General features: G+C 37.7%; 1 long non-coding RNA gene across 1 annotated transcript; it reads right to left on the bottom strand.

Annotated features, from left to right (window-relative positions):
- Window positions 1-5,544: 5,544 nt before the first annotated feature.
- Window positions 5,545-17,552, bottom strand: LOC127507760 (uncharacterized). The gene is made up of 4 exons (XR_007928420.1): window positions 9,429-17,552; window positions 8,167-9,020; window positions 7,847-8,033; window positions 5,545-6,571 (listed from the first exon to the last, which is right to left on the bottom strand). It is a non-coding gene; the product is annotated as an uncharacterized LOC127507760 (long non-coding RNA).
- Window positions 17,553-18,625: the final 1,073 nt, after the last annotated feature.

Below are 18,625 nucleotides of genomic sequence, written 5' to 3' on the forward strand. Positions count from 1 at the left end.
GAGATTTTATACACAATTCAAACACCTAATATTTCAGGACTAAATGTTCTCTCAGAAGAGTCCACAGCCATGATTTCCTCATTTCATCAGCTGAAGGTCAATTCTACTGGACAAATTTCCACAATCGCTCTGGTTCTGTTTCTGCATTCCCTGCTTTGATCCCAAAGTCCCTGGCAGATTCCTGGCGTGCGGAGGGCGATCCGAGGAGGGGGAGGGACGGAGGACACAATACTGCGCCTGTGCTTCTGCATGAGGAGCGCAAGACTCATATGAGTCAAAACAGGCCAGTTGTGTTTTAATTTCAATGAAATAAACGTACTATATTTTATATTTATGTTTTTAATTTAATATTTTGTATTTTTAGGGGATTTTATGGAATTATGTTTATGCAGTAGTTATAATCCATTTATTCACTTTTTGAGCACGTTCTTTGAGCAACTTAAACTCGTAAATCTTGAATGCTTTGGAGCACAAACTGAAGTTTGGTCTCCTTCTAAAAAGAAGACACTTTTAAAGAAGACACTTGATTATTGTTAAAAGCTCAAAAAAGTTAACTTAAAAATAGCTATAGAATTGAATGTTTATTGTTATGAAAGATACACAGAAATAATTTTCAATATTTATATGAAATACATATTTTCCAAAACATGTTTTATTCTAAATCTCAGAGAAAATCAAAGCCATAAACCTAAACAAGTTTTGTTCTAAATTTGAGGTTGATATCTCAAAAAATGAGCTTTCAGTCAGATTTTGTTTGGGTGCAGTACCAAACGCTTCCACTAGATGAAATTCACTTCCCATTCGTTTCCAATGTGCTCATTTTTGAACACAAGAGGCACAAGTGTTTTTTCAGGATCATTTAATCTTTTCCAATCATGTCCATGATTTTTTTTGTGTTCACGTAGCAAGTGGCAAAACCTTTACCAAGTTTCAGACCATTCTGGTGAAGTAAAAAATTCTAAAAAAAAAAAAAAAACCAAAACGTCAAATTTTCGGTCAAAAATGACAGACGAGCACCATCAAGATACATTAACTTGGGAAGCGAAAGGCTTAAGATATTGTCCAAAAACTGTATCAAAATGAAGTGAACAAATATCTGCCAATGGGGTCAGAAAAATAATCTTGTTTTTCCTCCAATTTTAAATATTTATTCTTGTTTTAAGCACAAAATCACTTCATTTTGATGATTTTTTAATTAATCAAGTCTTAATATCTTCAGTCATTTTGCTTCTCCAGTAAATATATCTTGATTTAAGAATGTTTAGATATTTGTGCTGGAAAACAAGACAAACTCATCTGGTCATCAGCTGGTGTTTCGGTGCATCTCTGCTTGTCTTTCTCAGACCCTTCTGGTGTTTCTGCCATTAATTCAGAGCGCTGGAGCGAAGCCTCATCCCCGACACACAATCCCAGCAGGCCGTTGGGCTTCCTCGTGTTACTGCAATTGTCTCTTTCTTTTAAAGTCAACATGAAATCACTTCATAAATGTATTCTAAAACACATGCAGTGTGTCGTTTCTTCTCATTCTGTGGCCTAAAAGATGAAGAGAAAAGATTAAAACAATAATTCAGTTCTCCTGATGCGAGTTAAAATGTCACACGAGCCGGAATATCCATCCCATAATGACTGGAAATATATGGCAAGCTGTAAAACGATGTCATAACTGTATTTTGAAAGTGGGTGTTTATTGTTGAAGACAGATGTGAGGCGTGTGTGTGTGTGTGTGTGTGTGTTTAATGCTCTGGATGTGTCAGGGTTGATAAATCTGCTCTGGTTTATATAATGAATGGTAAAGCTGGTATTGCTGAAATGCTTCTTTCAAACATTTTTCAGGCCTTGACGTCCACAAATAAACGTTTCCCGGTCGATTCTGAGCTTCTCTTGTTAGACTGTGTGTGAATGTTGAGTAAATCCTGGGCTGTAATTTAATGGAAATTCAGCTCTGGGTGGAAGTGCAGCAGAAAACAGTTTCGTTCCGGTGTGAGGATTCCTCTGAAACAGGGACGGTTGCAGCGCTGCATTCTCCCACTGCGCCGTAAAGCCAAATAACTGGATTTACTGAAGCAGGAAGCCTCGGCGCGTGTGGCGTGTGAATTATTCTGAGACCGTGATCTGTGAGTCTGAGGCCATGAAACAAGGTCTCGGAGTGTCTGTCCGAGCCAAAGCTTCATCCGGTCGGCTGTGTGCCGAGATAGATCCTCATGCACCTTGTGTCCGGAGCGGATTGGAGGTTGGGAAGGTACTTCTCAGATAACAGATAACTCCTGATGGACCTGAATGATGAGGGCAGAAGAAGAAGAAATTCCACACACACACACACACACATATATATATATATATATATATATTATTTTTTTCTCTATAGGTGAAAGATCTGGACTGCAGGCAGGCCAATTCAGCACCCGGACTCTTCTACGACGAAGTCATGCTGTTGTAATAGCTGCAGTATGTGGTTTAGCATTGTCCTGCTGAAATACACAAGGCCTTCCCTGAAATAGACGTCGTCTGGAGGGGAGCATATGTTGCTCTAAAACCTTTATATACCTTTCAGCATTCATAGTGCCTTCCAAAACATGCAAGCTGTCCATGCCGTATGCACTTATGCACCTCCATACCATCAGAGATGCTGGCTTTTGAACTGAACGCTGATAACACGCTGGAAGGTCTCCCTCCTCTTTAGCCTGGAGGACACGGCGTCCGTGATTTCCAACAAGAATGTGAAATTTGGACTCGTCTGACCCACTTTGAAACAGTCCATTTTAAATGAGCCTTGGCCCACAGGACACAACGGCGCTTCTGGACCATGTTCACATATGGCTTCCTTTTTGCATGGCAGAGCTTTAGTTGGCATCTGCAGATGGCACGGCGGATTGTGTTTTCTGGAAGTATTCCTGGGCCCATTTAGTAATGTCATTGACACAATCATGCCGATGAGTGATGCAGTGTCGTCTGAGGGCCCGAAGACCATGAGCATCTAATAAAGGTCTTCGGCCTTGTCCCTTACGCACAGAGATTTCTCCAGTTTCTCTAAATCTTTTGATGATTTTATGCACTGAAGATGATGAGATTTGCAAAGCCTTTGCAATTTGACGTTGAGGAACATTGTTTTTAAAGTATTCCACAATCTTTTTACGCACTCTTTCACAGCTCTGCATATGTATGATCAGATTCATTGGTTCATGACGTCACTGTGGTCAGAAAGCATCTGCTAAATGCATGTAAATGTAAATTTACACACAAAGCAATTTAAAAGCTAATCAGCCGAGTGAGACGCTGAACTCAAAACACTCCTGAGGGAGTTCATGTCAATAATGTGATCAAAAGTATTGATTATGGATCACAGTGTGAACAACCGGGCAAATTATTTAGCCTGTTTATATTCATGATTTACATGAAATCAATAAACCGTCATCAATACATGCAGGGAATAGAGAAGCCAACAGTCTGTCTACCCATGATGCATCAGGAACGCCACGTTTACATCAGCAGATTCCCATACGGTTTCTCTAGTGATTTTTAGGGATGCCCAAAATGACATATAGTTGCAAAATCAACTATCTGACGGGTTATGAGAATGACTGAGTTACTCTGAAGGTCTAAATGAAATGACAGTGATGTTTGTAAAGTTCATTCTATAACAAACGCTTATATTTCATTGAATCATCATCTCAGCTCTTCAGAGACGCGTCTGATTCCAGATGTCATGTTGCATCAACTTTTCTGCTCCGCATGATTCATGAATATGCTAATGACGCCCATGCGGCTCTGGCCAGGGGCATGCTGGGTAGAAGTCGCCCTTCTGCCTGTTATTTGGACAATGAGAGAAATCAACCGCAGCAAAACAAGTCTGTACATTAGCATGTTAATACAGAGCGGCGGGACCTCAGGGAGACGCACACACACACACACACACACACACACACACAAACACACGACAGAAGAATCACATCATGCACCGCAACAGTTCATCAGGATATTGATCAGAGCGAGTCTGTAATGAGACATGCTGAGCTCACACTGTTTCTTGCTCATTATTTTGAGATGCTAAATGTGTTTGTCAGGACAAAACATTAAATTGTAAACCATTAGCATGACCTCTACCTCTATAATATAATATGAGCATACCATATCTCAGTTTCTGAATGTTTTGTGAAGCTGAACTGATGGTGTGAGCGTGTGTAACGTGACCCTGTGGCCGACAGGAACTCCGTCGACGTGTTTTATGTGTCACTGACATACTTTCCACTCATCGCAGCAGGAGCCGCAGATCTGGGCAGGTCGGGTCTCACTCTCACAGGGGAACCATGTGCCCTCTCGTATATTTAACAGCGTTGTTTATGGCATTCATTTCATAACAGGAGCGTCAGGTCAGTCCTCCGTCAGTAATGATAGAGCAGACGACTGTAAACCACACGCGTTTGTGCTCTAAACAGCTGGGATACAAACATGAGGAAGAGAAATTCTCTGCGTAGTTTCAGGCCCAGAGGAGGATCCTGTGATGCTGTATATTATACAGTGAAACACTCATAACAATCTCATAATGATTCGGGTGTATGTATATATATATAAAGATTTAATTCATTAAAATAAAATATTAATATTGAATATTATTTTTTAAATTTAATTTAAAAAAATGTATTGCTATTTTTAATTAAAAGTAAAAAAGATCTAATTATTTTACTTATTTGTTATTTAATTGTAATTCATTCTTTCATTAAAATTAAATTTTTATTAAAAATGTTAAATTAAAATTATTACTTTTTTTAATTACAATGCAAGATAATTAAATTATTTTACTTAATTATTTAAATTATTTAATTTTAACAATTAATTAAAATTTTAGTAAAAAGTTATTAAAATGTATTACATATAAATCCACCACTAATTATATATATATATATTATTATTATTATTAAAATATTAAATATTAATAAAATCAAAAATTAAATAAATTTAATAAAATATTAATATTAAATATTATTAAAATATAGTTTATATTTTAAAAATAAAGTCAAACAAATACTTTTAATTATTTAATTTTAGTTAATTCATTAAGTTAATTTGTTAATTAGTTAAGTAAAATTAATTTTGATTGCATTAACATGTTATTAAAGTGTATTAAATATAAATCCATCAATAATTATATATATAATTATTCAAATATTAATTTGTTAAAAAATAATATTTTATTATTTTATTATAAATATTAAATATTTATATAAATATAAATATTTTATTACAAATATTATTATTAAACTTAGTTAAAAGTATTTAAAATTAAAATGATTCTTACTTTTAATTAAAAAAGTATTTAATTATTTTTATTTTATTAAATATTAATCCACTATATATATATATATATATATATATATATATATACACACACACACACACATATATATATATATATATATATATATATATATATATAGTGGATTAATATTTAATAAAACAATATATATATATAATTATTAAAAATATCATAAATGAATTATATTCAAGTTAAAATAAAAAAAAATGCCTTAAAATGTGGCCAGTTTTGTCTCTTATAACAGAAGCGCACTTATCCGGACAGCTCACAGAGCGCTGGTGTTTCATCACATCTCAGATGGACACTGACCACAGAAGCTGCTGTAGTGTAACGGTGCTCTTAAAGTCTCCATCCATCATCATAGTTCTCCCTGCTTTGTTCCTCTCCATCACTGTGGACTGAGCGTCCAAACACCTGCTGTGATGGATGGAGGATTGATGGAGGAAGGACCGCGCCGACACACAGCGGTAAGCGACCGGCTCGACGGACTCTTCCTCACACAGGGCCGTCCATCATGGAGGACAGAGTCTGTCAGCAGCATAATGGGGCGGCGATCAAAATTACGCCTGTGCCGGTTGGCGGCACAAATAAGACCTGTTTTCACGCTTTAATACAGTCGTGTGTTTCACCGGCGGGCACGAGACAGAAATGGACGGCGACAAAAAGCATAATGCATGAATTAAGGGTCAAAGGTGACCAGGGGAGTGATGTCACATGCATTTTTAATGTTAATTTCTGACTCCATCAGGACGTTGGGTGAAGAAAATCTGAAACAGAAACACTGAAATCAGAGAAGCGTGTGTTTTCAGAGGACATTGAGCTTGAAAATCTTCTCTGTCCTGAAGGAAAGGACTCGCTGTTATTTGGTTGAGCTTTAAATCAGATCGTCCATCACAGACACGCTACCGAAAACTCTGCTTAAGTTAGTCGCTTCACTGCTTTTAGCGAGTTTCTGCTCTCGACTGGTGTGAGCATGTGAACTCTGAGGTGTGTGTTTTCAGAGTAAAGCGAGCTGAAGTGTGAAGGTCTGATGTTTGTGTTCAGGTCCCTCTGGGTAAAGACAAAACACTGAACAAATGTCCTCATAGCAGGAGAAGAGAAACGCCAAATGGCTTATCAGACGGAGACGAGGACAACAGCTGGATGAGAATACAGCATGAAAAATGACATGTCATCTATGAGAAATGAGTCGTCACGCAGACGTAAAGACTGAAACACTTACAAACCCACATCACGGTCAACACGGGAACGAAGCGGAACCTGATGAGGGAGAGAGAGAGAGAGAGAGAGGAAAAAAAGGATTACAACATAAATGTGAAAAAAATAAATAAATTCAAACACATACATGCATACGACAAAAAAATTAAATGTAGTTGTCTACTAAAATAATACAAAAAATTATTTAAAATAAACTATAAAATAATATTATAAAATAAAAAAAACATTTCAAATGTATATGCATGCATAGGATAAAAATTGTAGTTGTTTATTGAGATAAACAATAATAATATAAAAATATAAAAAATAATCTAAGAACATATACACTTTTAATGTATATGCAGAAATTAAATTTAGTTGTTTATTAAAATAAATATATAAAAATATGATATTAAAAATAAAAAATATAAATGTTATAAAATAAATTTATTTTATTTTAATTTTTTATTTTATAAAATGTATAAATTATTCGTTCTGTATAAAAACTAAATTTAAGTGTAATATTTTGTAATAATTCTGCATATATTAAAATGATATGTTTTTTATTTTAATAAACAACTAAATTTAAATTGAATATTTTATTATATTTCTGCATATACATTTAAAAAAAATTTGTTATATTATTTTATATTTTATATTATATACATTTTTTATTTTAATAAAACTACTTTTAAATGGAATTAATATCTCTAACATGTCTATTATTTCTTAGTATTACAAATTTTGAAGGTTTTTGCTGCTTAATAATTATGTGGAAATCATGATTCACTACTATTTAAAGGTCTGAGGTAAGAATTTAAATCAATTTAAAATAATACTTTTATTCAGCAAAGATGCATTAAATTGATCAAAAGTGACAGTAAAGACATTTATAATGTTACAAAAGATTCTATTTCAAATAAATGCAGTTCTTTGAACTTTCTATTCAACAAAGAATCCTGAAAAATAAAAAGTTTCCACCAAAATATGAGCTATTTTCAACACATAACAATAATAAATGTTTCTTGATCATCAAATCATCATATCAGAATGATTTCTGAAGGATCATGTGACACTGAAGACTGGAGTAATGATGCTGAAAATTCAGCTTTGATCACAGGAATAAATTACACTTTACTATATATTCACATAGAAAACAGCTATTTAACATTGTAATAATATTTCACAATTTTTACTGTATTTGTGATCAAATAAATGCAGCCTTGGTGAACAGAAGAGACTAAAAACATTAAAACATCTTAAATATTCCAAATGCCTAGACGTGTAATCTTCAGCACAGCTCTGTGTGTGTGTGTTGGACGTGTGTGTGATTCTCACATGGTTCCACTCAGTCTCTGTTCAGTGTGTCTGTGCGGCTCTTGTTTCTGGAGCCGGTGGGTGTGGTTGTGTATTTAGGTCAGAACAGATCCGCGAGTATCGAGGCGAGACGCTGAACGGCTTTACGACCTCCACACGCCGCGTCACATCGCATTAGTCGCTCCAAACTTGCATGACCATCTATCGCCTGTGGAACGGAAAAGATATTTTTCAAAATGTCTCAGTGTTTTATGTTGTTTTTACCCCAAAACATAATTTAACATGAATCCCAGTATTTGTTCCATTTGTTCCAAGCAGAAACAGGCCACAAAAACACACACCTGGACAGCGGCTGTGGATTCACTGAAATGTGGCCCGTCACTCAAGCAAATGATAAATTTACACAAGGAGAAACAAGCAAACAGAGTTAATTGAACATATGTGTTCGTTCAGACCTGATCTACAGGTTAGACGACTCAACAGAGATGCATGAAGATGCTTCAAATGTGCTGAATGTTTCACAGACAAAAACAGCAGACAAGTTCAGATGGACATGAGGGAAAATAAATAATGACATAATCCATGACGGATGGAAACTCTGTGGGCAGATCTTGATATCATTCACAGCTCTGCGTGTAACGGATTTAAAATGGAGGCACCGGCGCTTTGTTGTGGAAGGAAGCACCTCCATCCCTCCGTCAATCTCTGAGCAGCTCACATTACTCAGAGACGCTCAACAAAAACAGCATTCAGAGAGCAAACGTGTATGAGCAAACTCAGATCTCTCACATTAGCACAATCAGATCGGATCTTTCCTGTCAGCCCATATTTTTCTAGTTTATGGAGATGATTCCCTCACAGATCACCGGTGACTAACGCTCATGAAAATGTATGACATCACCTGAAAAGTCAAGAAGTCATCCTGGAGTTTTGGTTCTCTGTGGATATGAGTGCAGGAGTGCTTGACTGACAGCTACTCCCTCATTGCCATCTGACCCACATCTGATGTCTGTTCCTCATTTTAAATGTTACTTTTTTTAGAAGAGCAAAAGCACGAGCTCTGTGTAGAAAGTTTGAGGCATGCCAGTGAGAAGAAAGGTGCTACAAATGCCCTAAATCTGTTAAAACAATCACCCAGAACACCTTAGAAAGTGCTAAGAAACATCCTGGCTACAACTCAGAACATCCAAGCAACCTCCCAGAATACTCTAGGAACAGCATAGCAACACCCTAGCAACCAATGAACCTAGAAACTGCTTAGCAACATCCTAGCTACGACTCAGAACACCCAAGCAACCTTCCAGAACACTCTAGGAACCACATAGCAATGCCCAAGCAACCAATGACCCTAGAAACCGCTTAGCAACATCCTGGCTACGACTCAGAACACCCAAGCAACCTTCCAGAACACTCTAGGAACCACATAGCAACACCCTAGCAACCAATGAACCTAGAAACTGCTTAGCAACATCCTAGCTACGACTCAGAACACCCAAGCAACCTTCCAGAACACTCTAGGAACCACATAGCAATGCCCAAGCAACCAATGACCCTAGAAACCGCTTAGCAACATCCTGGCTACAACTCAGAACATCCAAGCAACCTCCCAGGAACCACATAGCAACACCCTAGCAACCAATGACCCTAGAAACTGCTTAGCAACACCCTGGCTACAACTCAGAACATCCAAGCAACCTCCCAGAACACTCTAGGAACAGGATAGCAACACTCTAGCAACCAATGACCCTAGAAACTGCTTAGCAACATCCTGGCTACAGCTCAGAACACCTAAGCAACCACCCAGAACACTCTAGGAACAGCATAGAAATGCCCTAGCAACCAGTCAAAACACACTAAAAAGTGCTAAGCAACAACCTGGCAACAACTCAGAACACCCAAGCAACCTCCCAGAATACTCTAGGAACCACATAGCAACACCCTAGCAACCAATGAACCTAGAAACTGCTTAGCAACATCCTAGCTACGACTCAGAACACCCAAGCAACCTTCCAGAACACTCTAGGAACCACATAGCAATGCCCAAGCAACCAATGACCCTAGAAACCGCTTAGCAACATCCTGGCTACAACTCAGAACATCCAAGCAACCTCCCAGGAACCACATAGCAACACCCTAGCAACCAATGACCCTAGAAACTGCTTAGAAACATCCTGGCTACAACTCAGAACACCCAAGCAACCTCCCAGGAACCACATAGCAACACCCTAGCAACCAATGACCCTAGAAACTGCTTAGCAACAACCTGGCAACAACTCAGAACACCCAAGCAACCTCTCAGAATACTCTAGGAACCACATAGCAACACCCTAGTAAATCAGAACAGCCTAGAATGCAGGCATATTTTCTTTAGAAAACATAAGAATCTAGGTTTTTTTTTTTTTTTTTTTTAATCAAATATTATTCATATCCATATAAAATTAACTATATAAAGGTCGTGCTAATAAACATCAGGAAAAGACTGTTACCTCAGAAGTGAAGAGTCTGTTCAGACCAAAAGACTTGCTTGGATTCAAAATTCAATCATTCTAATTCGTATTTTGAATTTGATTTAATATTATTTAGATTTTATTTTTGTTTTGTTTTCACTTTCATTTTAGGTAAAGTTTGAATAATTTTGTCTACATACTATTTACTAATTTTTATTTATTAGTTTTAGTTTATCAAGTTTTAGTTATAGTTATACATTTTATTTTATTTCATGTAACATTTTTAATGTTTTTTTGATGGTTTAGTTAACAATAATAACCCTGCACAGTACTGTAGTAAAATTCATAACTATCATGTGAAACACTGGAGGGCTTTAACCTCAGATGTTTAAGAGCCACTTTAGAGAGTGTTTTCTAGAGCACTTGAACCTTTAACCCTCTATTTTATTCCCAGGATTCCCCTCACCCGATCGCCTGTGGGTTCAAAGCCACGTGAACCCTGGGCCCGGTGGGGTCAAAGGTCACGCTCCACAGGGCAGCAGAATCCAGAGACGTTTAACAGCTCAATCAGAGAGCGAGACTCAACAGAGATTACAAATTACTGTGACGGTATTAGATGGTAAATACAATGTTACCGTGGTGCTGAATTATTACCATATTCATGCCTTTACGCTGTACTCCAACATAGTTCAAAATTACACTGGTATATGAATACTGAAGATCTATGATGAATGTTGTGTATAAACACGTCACAAAAAGAGTACCTGGCATTTAAATGACAGCAACCAAAACAGAATGATCTCAATGCAAGTTCTGCAGCGTAATTTATGAGTCACGAGTAATTACCCAGTCACCCCTGGGGCACACGCATCATCTGAAGAAAGACTCGACCCGTTTATGAAAGATTCACCTCAGGAAAACCAAACGAACACAGTTTTAAGATGTTCGACATGCTGAAGCTTTGATTTATGTTTTCAGAAACAAATTCTCTCAGTGTTAAAGGTTGAACATTTTCTCTGAACTCAACACAAACACATTTTACAGCAGAGACAAGCGTCACAAAGCGTCATTCCGAGCATGCTCTACCTTTGAAAGCAACTTACATTCTGAACCCTAAATGTGAAGAATGTTGTTCCTCATTCACATGCCACAAAATCTCACAGACTTACTGTACATTGAAGGAGCTGAATCTAGAGAACAGAAAAGCAAAACGAGAGTGAAAAAGTTTTAGTCAAAAATCTGCAGCTGCTGTTATTTCTCCCACTATTCTGCCGACTTTACAGATCAAACAAGCAAACAATTAAACCCACAAAACACACTTTACTCAGCTCACGGAGTGTGTTCAAGACATTTCACACTCACTGCTCGCTTATCAACACAACTAACAGACTTATTCTGATGCAAACAGTCCCAGATGAACGTTATTGCTTTTTCAGACCTCACAAAAGTTCTCAGTTGTTTCAGATGTTTCTCCTAAAATTTAAAACAGTCACTAGTTACTGTCCAGTAAAATGAATGTGCAGCAGCTCAGATCATTTGAAATATTTGAACTCGTATTGAAATCTCTGATTGCAGACTTTCAGTCTGTACTCAGTGTCACTGCAGAATCATTTGAGACATTGATGAGATCTCACTGGTACTGTGCTCTGTTTCTCATATTTTCTTCCTTCAGTGTTCACTGAGGGCATTCTGGGAAGGCTTTAATGGCCACATGACTTGATGGATGTGTGTTCCAACGGCCCTCCGTCTCCTGGAAGAATTACTCCATACATCACTGTAATAGAGTCCGCCGAGACTTTGACTGCCGACAATTAAACGCTAAAAGCCCTACAAACGAACCGCTTCTGGGAAACACAGCCACTCTTTAGTTACTGCTGAGGGTCAATTAGCCGGCGCTAATGAAACAATCAGACACAACCGGGTCTTAACCAGCACAAAAAACATACTCAGAATAAAGGAAGTTGTGCTTAACTTTAGCATATAAATAACATGCATAAGAATTTTTCAACAAACTTAAATTGAATATAAAATCTTTCTGTTCAGAAGACCCTAGAAACCAGTAAAAACACCTTTGCAACCACCAGAACACCCTAGCAACCAGTCAAAACAACATAGCAACACCCTAGCAACCAGTCAAAACACCTTTGCAGCCACATAGCAACACCATAGCAGCCAGTCAAAACACATTTGCAACCACATAGCAACACCCTAGCAACCAGTCAGAACACCTTTGGAACCACCGGAACACCCTAATAACCATATAGCAACACCCTAGCAACCAGTCAAAACACCATTACAACCACCAGAACACCCTAGCAACAACACAGAAACACTTTAGCAACCAGTCAAAATACCTTTGCAGCCACATAGCAACACCCTAGCAACCAGTCAAAACACTTTTGCAACCACCAGAACAAACAAAACAAAATAAAAAACAAACAAACAAACAAAAACTCACTGATTGTTAGTATATGGGTAGATGTACTTAACTTTGCATAAAATGCATAAGAATTTTTCAACAAACTAAAGTTTGGAACTGAATGTAGAATGCAACAGTTGGCTTTATCTTTCTGGTTTTCCCAGTCTCTGTTTCACTGTTAAAATATAAGTATCAACCACCTTGCTGGAAAATAATAACCCAACTGTCTTCTGTATGGGGTCTATATGAGTTGAGCGTCACGTCCAGGTCAGCGAGAGCAGTGAACGCGTGTTGAATGAGCGCCCTGTTCCACTAGAATAAATGTTTACACAAGGCGACGCGAGGATTTATGAAGGTTTATTTATTATTTATTTTCTTTGAGGAAGGAAAGAAAAGAAACACGACACCTCTTCCAGACTGATTAACCTTAAAACTGTAGGTCAACAACTTCATGACCAATCAAATGTATATGTGACCGTGGGGAGAGAACTGATGTAAAAGCACTGCAGGAATGGAAGTGGACGCATACGGCGAGATTATTGCCTCGATTCATCATGTCGTACAGCATACAGGAGTCTAGACTGCAAACTAGTACACTAGACGCTTATTTAAACTCTAGTGTGGATAATGAAGTGTGTTATTGAGTCACTTTCCTGTGTGTTCAGATACGGCTTTTAAAAATCACAAATGAGACTTCTTTTCAGTTGTTTGTCCTAGACAGCAATGAGACTGAATGGAGAAACAGAGTTTCAGATGTTTCTTCTGAGGGAAAAGACCTCAGAAATCTCACGTGTGTCTCCTCTATCAGTATGAAATCAAACCTTTATCTCCACATTCATTTGATAGCTCTATATTCTTAAAGGATGATGACCAGTGACTCATTTGGGCCTGTTTTATTTTTTATGAGGAATTTTATGAGAAATAAAGAAATGTAACATAAGAAGTCCTGAGCAATAAAGGAGCAACCTCTGAGCAACAAAATGCTCATCTGGGAAGCACGCACACACACACACACACACACACACACACACAATATGTAAATACAGCAGTGGATAAGCAGTCAAATGTGTCCTCCTGTGTTCTGCTCTCTGGCCTTATATGGACTCGGGTGATGTGGACCTGTGGATATCTGATCTACAGCAGCAAATGGAAAACAGTCGCTAATCCTGAACTAACCAGGAGAAGGAAGAAGAAGGAAAGAGAAACAGAGGCCTGACCTCCACTCTATAGACTAGACAAACACTACCCTTTTAAGTTAGGCGTTTGTGCTCCAGACGTGAATGATTCAATCAAAATACCTTTAACCAGCAGAACACACAGCACATAGCAACACCCTAGCAACCAGGCAACACATTTACAACCACCAGAACACCCTTTAAACCACATAGCAACATCCTAGAAACCAGTCAAAACATCTTTGCAACCACCTTAACATTCTAGCAACCACATAGCAACACCTTAGCAACCAGTCAGAACATCTTTGCAACCACCAGAAAACCCTAGCAACCCGTCAAAACACCTTTGCAACCAGAACACCCTATCAGCCACATAGCAACACCCTAGTAACCAATCAGAAAAGCTTTACAACTACCAAAACACCCTAGCAACTACATACCAACACCCTAGCAACCAGTCAAAACACCTTTGCAAATACCAGAACATTCTAGCAACCACATAGCAACACACTAGTAACCAAAACGCCGAAAAGCAAGTTAAAATGCCTTTGCAACAAAATGATGAGATTTCTTTAAAAAAAAAAAAAGAAGAATGATTAATTGCTGTTGTAATTGATGATGTATAATCTTATTTACAGAATCCAGTCAAGCTGGCTCCGGCTGAACAGAAGACCAAGAGAGGATCATGAAGAACTTTCAGAAAGCTGTACGATTCTTTCCCACAAGATGAAAGGATGGCATCTGTCCGTCCTGCAAACTGTCGACAGCACGTCTCACTTCCAGGTCAAAGAGCACTGGAGCAGAGACAGACAGAGAGAGAGAGAGAGAGAGAGAGAGAGAGAGAGAGAGAGAGAGAGAGAGAGAGAGAGAGAGAGAGAGAGAGAGAGAGAGAGAGAGACAAAGGTGGTCCTCCAACCCCAATAATGCTCAGAAGACACTAACATTAAATCAGGACAAGAAACACATGACAAGTGCATTTCCTGTCTTGATTAAAAAATGTGTAGTGTTCAATGTTACATGGTTAGGTAATAACAGCCCTAGCAGCCACTCAGAATACCCTAGCAACCACATAGCAACACCCTAACAACCTCCTAGCAACCTACCCAGAATACCCCAACAACCACACAGCAATTGATCTATCTGTCTGAGAGACTGTATGGCCTTCAAACTTTGAGCTTTTAAAGTTACTTCAAACCAAAAACTATTTCAAACTTTGTGGCTTTTTTTTTTTTTTTTTTTTTTATCTAGTTGCTATTTGCTTTAGCACTGTAGCTGGTTAGTTCTCAGTGTAAATATTTAATGCTGTAAGCATCCAGACTGTTTAACACCCCGCCAAACACCCAGAATACCCTAGCAACCCCCTAGAAACCACATAGCAACACCCTAACATCCTTCTAGTAACCACCCAGAAATGAATGTTCTGATGCTGTAAACATACAGATTGTTTAACACCCTAGCAAACACCCAGAATACTGTAGCAACACCCTAGCAACTGCCTAGTACCCAGAAATGAATGTATTGATGCTGTAAACATCCAGACTATTTAACACCCTAGCAAAAACCCAGAATACCCTAGTAACACCCTAGCAACTACTCAGAATACCATAGCAACACCCTAACAACCTCCTAGTAACCACCCAGAAATGAATGGTTTGATGCTGTAAACATTCAGACTGTTTAACAGCCTAGCAAACACCCAGAATACCCTAGCAACACCCTAGCAACCACTCAGAATATCCTAGCAAACACATAGCAATACCCTAACAACCTTCTAGCAACCACCCAGAAATAAATGTTTTGATGCTGTAAACATACAGACTGTGTAACAGACTGTAAAGACTGTCTCACACACACACACACACACACACACAGAGAGAGAGAGCAAACCTGGAGCTTCACTTCTCATCTTTAACTTGATCAGCCGCTGTACCGGTTCTTGATTTAATCTCGTCTATGACTTAATAAGCCTCCACTCAACAATCCACATAATTTATGTGCTTGTTTGGACGTATTTTGCACACCACAGCAGAACCGTTCACGCTGTAGTCCTGATCGCATCAAACTGACAGAAAATGAGCTACAGATGTGCTGAATCTTCACAATATCTGCACACATCTGAGGCGCAGAGACAGTCTGATGTGTCTGAGACGGAGCTGAAGAGCATCAGCTGGGACTGCTGGGAAAATAAAGGTCACATCAAATGAAGAAGCAGACAAAAGGTCTATTCAAACCAAGAGCAAAGCAAAACAAAACAAACTTAAAAGTAATAGTGCATCTCTATTATTAATTTTTAAAAGAAATTAATACTTTTATTCAGCAAAGACACATTAAACTGATCCAAAGTGACATTTATAATGGTCAAATAAATGCTGTTCTTTTCAACTTAAAATATGAACTGTTTTCAACACTATAATAATCATAAATGTTTCTTGATCATCAGATCATCATATTAGAATGATTTCTGAAGGATCATCTGAAGACTGGAGTAATGATGCTGAAAATTCAGATTTGATCACAGAAATAAATTACACTTTACTATATATTCACATAGAAAACAGCTGTTTCAGTTAATGTTTATTATTATTATTTAATATTATTCTATTATATTTTTGTTGTTATTTTCATTATTCTTTATTATTATTCTTTATTTCTAGTAACAGAAATGCTCATTTGTATGGTTTTAGTCTGTGTTAACTGTAACAGCCCTGCCCTCATCTGTGCATCATGAAGCGCAGCAGGTCCCGCTGTGTTCGGGGCCCACAGGCTTCAATCAGACGCGTCCCGGAGCGGCTCTGTGACAGCTGGCCCTCGAAGCCGAGAGTAGCCGGGCCTCCCTCAGGACTGGGGCTCCTAATCCCCATCAGATTAACCCAATGCCAGCGATGCTCGGCCTGCTCTCTATTTACACAACATACGGCCTCTTAAAACCAAAAAAACGCCCTTTTAAAAGCCGCCGTTTAGTGCCTGAAGGCAAACTCTCAGATCTTTGGAGGAATCATCTTTTTATAACATGTTTACAGCAGCCCTTATGACCCCAAACCGACTCTAGCCCATAAAGCCTGCTATATCACATTTGATACGCAAATTTCTGTCGTCTGTATCTTGATTTAAGAATGTTCAGATATTTGTACTGGAAAACAAGACAAAAATACTGAAGAAGAACATCATTTTTTGCTCTGTATGATTCCTTCATAATAAACAGGACCTGGTTTTATCTAATCATGGGTCTGTTGAGCTTCACTGGCTTGTTTCAAGCGTCTTCTGACGTGCCGTTCTGTAATTGCTCTTAAAGGAAAGTGGGAAGCCGTTCCCTCGGTGTGGAATGCTGATTCCTGTATTTCTGCAGCATTCGAGCATTTATTGGCTTTGGTAAGTGGATTCTGGTGTGTCCTGTAAGTAGAAGCAGGTGTTGGTGTTTGGAAAGTCCTTCAGCGAACAGTGTTTTACTGTACTTACTGCCATTCTCTCCTCAGCACGTGTTTGCAGAGTTTCACTCGTAGATCATGTGTTCTCCATTTCATCTTCATTCATACTGGACGTGTGTTTGAATGAAAAGCTTTCTTCGCTCTTGCCGTATGTCCAGAATCACCTGGTCAACCTCCAGCGGTACTCCAATCCGTCTGGTTATTTGTTCAGAAAGAGCCAATGATCTTATCGAATAAAGAGGAAATTCACAGGAGGAACATATATGTAAAGTACTGCTGAAGTATGCAAGTTTAACGCATGATATTCATAATTTAAAGCTAAAATACACTTTTCCAGACAGACTTGAAAGTACCACTGGCTCGAAGCCTATACACTGCAAAAAAATACTTTTATGGAAGAAATAAACAATAAAAAGGTCAAAGAACCATAAGCATCATCTGACTTCAGGAGACTATGCAATTATCTATCGATTTGACAATCCGTATTTAAATCTGTATTTGAACTATACTTCAATTTCGGGAACCCACAGTTTCAAAGAAGCTTCTCCAACATTACTTAAGTACGAGGAACGTTATCTATATGTGCTAATCTCTAAGATGCAGTGTCTTAATATAGCCTGTAATGAAACGCATTAATAAATCAGAGAAACATAAACTCTCTGCCTCGTCCTCATCCTGACCGATGGCTTCTGTCTGTCTAAAACTGTCCTGCCGGGAACTAGAGATCAAGCCCATGCCTTGAGTTTGATGTTATGAAACTTATGACTGACGTTTATGAAATTATTGAAGCACTTATTTGGGTGGATGTGGAAGCCAGTTTCCAACACATAAGAAAAAAAAATAATGCTTTGGTAAATCATTATGACAATGCAAAGTCAAAATTATGACATACTAAGTCATAAAAACATAAAAACAAAACATAAAAAGTGAATTATGACAGTCAATTATGACAAAAAGTTGAAATTATGACTTAAAAAGTCAATTATGACTCAAAAAAGTTGAAATTATGACTTAAAAAGTCAATTATGACAGAAAAAGTTAATTGACAAAAAGTTGAAATTATGACTTAAAAAGTCAATTATGACAGTCAATTATTACTTAAGTCAATTATGACAAAACTTGAAATTATGACTTAAAAAGTCAATTATGACAGTCAATTATTACTCAAGTCAATTATGACAAAAAGTTGAAATTATGACTTAAAGGTCAATGACAGACAATTATTACTCAAAAAGTAAATTATGACAAAAAGTTGAAATTATGACTTAGTCAATTATGACAAAAAGTTGAAATTATGCCTTAAAAAGTCAATTATGACGTCAAAAATTGAAATT

Source organism: Ctenopharyngodon idella, chromosome 24 (assembly GCF_019924925.1).
Source record: "Ctenopharyngodon idella isolate HZGC_01 chromosome 24, HZGC01, whole genome shotgun sequence".
Lineage (NCBI taxonomy): Eukaryota > Metazoa > Chordata > Actinopteri > Cypriniformes > Xenocyprididae > Ctenopharyngodon > Ctenopharyngodon idella.